The sequence below is a fragment of the Zea mays genome, chromosome 6 (genome assembly GCF_902167145.1).
Source record: "Zea mays cultivar B73 chromosome 6, Zm-B73-REFERENCE-NAM-5.0, whole genome shotgun sequence".
NCBI classification, from domain to species: Eukaryota; Viridiplantae; Streptophyta; class Magnoliopsida; order Poales; family Poaceae; genus Zea; species Zea mays.
This window is the reverse complement of record NC_050101.1, coordinates 129,123,216-129,127,689: the sequence shown is the minus strand read 5'-3', so window position 1 is coordinate 129,127,689 and position 4,474 is coordinate 129,123,216.

The window sequence follows — 4,474 nt, the reverse complement described above, 5'->3', positions numbered from 1 at the left end:
GGCATCAAACACCAAAACGGGATCAATTTTGGCCCCTTAACCCCATTGCCTCATCAAAATCTTCAACTGTTGGGGACTTGTTCTCAAATGCTTCAGCTTGAAAGAAAGGCGAGAGTACAAGCATGACGCAAAAGCAAATGCCCAGTCCGCGTCCGCAGTACGGGGGTACTGTTCACCTATTTATAGGCACGGGACACAGCCCATACAAAATTACATCCATGCCCTTTACATTTGGTAGTAATTCTATAGTAATCCACCGAGGTCTGAATGGCCTTTTCATCTTTAAGTCGGTTTCCTTTTCTGCTACCACGCCGAAGCTTTCCTGCTCACATCTTCGGCGCTGTATCAACCTTCGTATTATTTGGGCTTCTCCTACTGTGATATCGACTCGAGTCCGAGGATACCTATTCACACATTATACTCCAGAAACACTATTAAATCTTGTTTTTGAGGACCTTCGGAAGCCGAAGGCCCCCAACAGTAGCCCCTCGCAATATTAATTTGTTAGAATAATAATAAATTTAGATTGCGACATGGACGAAGGCCTTAAGCCGAAGGTCCGAAAAAACACCTTCCCTTTGCTAGAATAGCAACATTCACTGACAAACAGGGTCTTTCAATTTTCAACGCACTGGGCGTATAAATAAGAGCATACCGCAAGCTCATTTGGTATGCTCTCTTGCCATCTGCTCTTGCTCACTCAATTTTTAGCTCTTGCGCACCAAGACTTGCTTAGCTTTTTAAGTTTTTAAGCTTTGGTGTTGAAAACAGTTTTTTAGTGTTCCCGAAGATGTCTGAAGATAAGAAAGCTGCTGCCGAGATGAAGCTGAGTCTCTCTGAAGAGAAAAATCTGGGGTTTCTTATAGCAATGTCGAAGACCAATACAGAAAAAATCACCAAGGAGATTTTAGAAGGTTTATCTGAAGATACTGATGACAGCGACAGTTATGATGTGGATAGTGGTGGTGAAGACTCCGAAGATCGCCCCTGGCGACCAAGCCATTCGGTTTTTGGCAAATCAGGTATCAAAGAAAATCATCTTGTCAACATGAGGGGAAGATATTTCCGGGACTTATCTATTGTGAGGGCCGACGAAGGAGAGAAAACTTGCCCGTCCCCTGAGGAAAATGAAGTCGTAGTGTTTCGAAGCTTTTTGAAAGCTGGACTACGATTTCCCCTGAGCAGCTTTGTCGTAGAGGTGCTGAAAATGTTTGAAGTCTATCTTCATCAACTTACCCCCGAAGCAATCATAAGGCTGAATATCTTCGTGTGGGCCGTGAGAAGCCAAGGTCTGGAACCTGATGCGAAAAGTTTCTGCAACATACACGAATTATCATACGAGACAAAACCCTGGGGTAAGGAACAATATCACAATAATTTTGGCTGCTACATTTTCGTTTCTCGATCTGGGTCAAGCTGTCCCGTGCCAACCTTTCGGAAGAGATGGCCCGACGACTGGATGACAGAATGGTTTTATGTGAAGAATGACCTGAAAACACGGGAAGATATTAAAGGTATAATTATGCGCCCTATTTGGCAAAGCTTCGGCCTGCGGAGGCCGAAGGTTGAAATGAATGAAGCTGCCGAAGAATGCCAGAGAGCCTTCAGAGTTATTTGTTCTTTTATTGGAACGAGAGATTTGGTCCAAGAGCATATTGCCTTCAGAGTATGGCCGCTCGCGGAAAAATGGGAAATGCCACAAGAGACTATAAAGGAGGCTGACGAAGGTGGACTTATCAGGCTGAAGTATACTTTCAAATTCGGAGACAAATTCGTAGAGCCAGATGATGACTGGCTAAAAAGCATTGAAAATTTAAATGATGAACTACTTGGGGTTTATTCAAAGGCCGAAGATACTGCATTGTCAGCAGCCTTCGGAGGCCGGAAAAAGAAAAGACTGAACCGAGTGTTCGACACAATCGGGTTCGTCTACCCTGACTATCGTTATCCCATTCGAGGGCAGAAAAGAAAGGGCACGACTTCTGCGAAAGAAGAAGCTGCAGCTGTTCCTAGTGAGCCAGCACCGAAAAGAAAAAGGATAAAGGTCCTCACACATCGGCCACGCTATATTGAACCAGCCTCGGTGCCTGAGTTCACCGGAGAGACCTCTTCGGGCACCGAAGCTGAAAAGCCAACCTTGCTGCCAGAAGTCGCAGAAATGGCCGAAACGCCAACAACGATAGAATTGGAGGAACCAAAGATTTTATTACCAGAAACCAAAGAGATGGCCGAAGCGCCATCGACAGAAAAGATGGAAGAAGCAAAAGGATCAACTGAGGGATCAAAAATATCAGAAATTTTAAGTCCTTCAGCAGAAATTGAAGCAGCAAGAACTAAGAAGGGGCCAACAGTGACCCCAAAAAGAAAAAGAATGGTCAATGTGCTAGATGTTCTGGAGACAATTAAGTCCTAAAGCACAACTCCGAATAAAACTGTTGAAACTTCCGAAGCGAAAACTAAATTTTTTGATATTCAAGCTCCAAAGCAACAAACTGATATTCAAGCTCCAAAGCAACAAACTGAGGCTGAAGCTGGGCCTTCAGAACCCACGAAGGTAAAGTCCCTGGAAACCGAGGAAGAAAAAATGACGGAGCCCATTTTTGTTGAAGAAATCAGTGCTGTTGCCCTTGAAGCGTCCCCCAAAGTCCTTGATTATATTGTTCGACATGCTTCGGGGAAAAAATTATCAGAAAAAGAAAAGCAAGAGGCCCAGCTTTACGCCCAAAAACTGAAGTATCCAAAAGGGGCGTTAATATTCAACGGCAGCGGAGAAGAAGACTTCTTGTATTGTCTCCCTGACAGCAAGGAGATTTCTGTCTGTCGGGAGATGAGCAAGAGCTTCGGATTCCCAACACTAGAAGACGGGCTCTCGGTGCTGTCGAAAAACGAACTGGCCGACAGCTTGGCGTACAATAGCTTAAAGGTGCAAAAAATGAGATCTTTGTATTTTTTCTTGAGACCAAAATTTTCGTTTGCTTAGATTTATTGACGCATACACATTTTTCTTTGCAGGGCCTTATACTTAGCAATGCCCTCAGGGCCCAAAAAGATGCCGAAGACGAAGGGTGCGTTATAGCCCTGAACAACCTTCGTTCCGAAGTAATTGAACTAAGGAACGAAGGTCTCGAAAAAGATAAAATATTACATTCATTGATAAATAGAATAAAAGAAGACGAAGCTACTTTTAAAGGTCAAGCTGAGGCTCAGAAGCGTGAAATTGAAGATCTTCGAAAACAACTGGCTAGAGCTAAAGAGGAACGCATACTTGAAGAAACGAAGCGAGAACTTAGCGACCAATGGGCAAGTCATTTAGAAGGAACTGTTGAAGAGCTTCGTTCGTCCAAGAAAAGATGCTATGACAAATCTATGGAGTGTGTTAAAAAGTTGAAAGCTAGCTTCGCCAGCGTCGGCGCATTCTCGAGCGAACAAAACTTTACAAGAGGCAACCCCGAAGGTCCCATCGAATGGATTAATCACGAAGCTGAGGCCTTTGAGGAAATTTTAAATAGCCGCGGAGACATATGTGCTTTCTCGGGTGCCAGGGGGATTGCCACCATTTTGGAGAAAAAGGGCTGCGAGCATGTAAAGATTTTAGCGCAATCCGAAGCTACCTTGTCCTTCGAAGATGCGAAAGATCCTTCAGTCGAAGCTAGCATGGTTGGCGGAAAATTTTTCACCGATGTCTGGGATAATGGTGGTCGAGAAATGGCCTGAGAAATTATCCAAAAAAGCGAAAAGGGCATCCATGATGCTAGAAAAGTAGCAGAGGCTGCTGAGAAAAGCACAGAGCCCGAAGGGCAAATAGGTATTAACTAATGGTTTTTATTGTGTTGTAATTTTTGATTTTAAACTTCGTTCGCAATTTGTAATAGCAATGTAGCTGTATCCTGTCCTCCTTCAGATCCTACTAAAGCGTCTCCGGGCCCTCACCCGAAAGGAGACGACGAAATTAAAAAGATGGCTGAAGCTATCATGGATGAAGTTGTTAATCGGCTCCTGAACGAAGCTGCGGAAGTTGTACTTAGAGAAGATTAAGTGCTATTGTAAAAACTTCTGAAATGTAATATGTGTAACATCTTGTAACCCTGAATATAATATACTTGTTTTTATGGTTCAATTCTTTACGATGCATGAAATTTTACATACGTACCATTTTTGAGTCTTTGACAAAAAAACACCTTCCCTTCTTTTCATTTATCACAACAATATCCGTGAAGAAGAATTTTCATTTATCACAACAATATCCGTAGTGTTCTGATGAAGAATATCCAAGCTTTGTGAAGATATTTTCTGAAGCTACACTTCCGAAGATCAATAGTGTATCTCCTTGTGACTTAGCATGATTTTCCCCTTTTTTCAAAAACATTCTTCTGAAGATCGATATTGTGTCCCCTTCTTGTGCCATATGCAGCATGATGTATGATGCTTATGCCATGCGAAATGATGTGATGATGTTATGCTATGTAAGATGGTA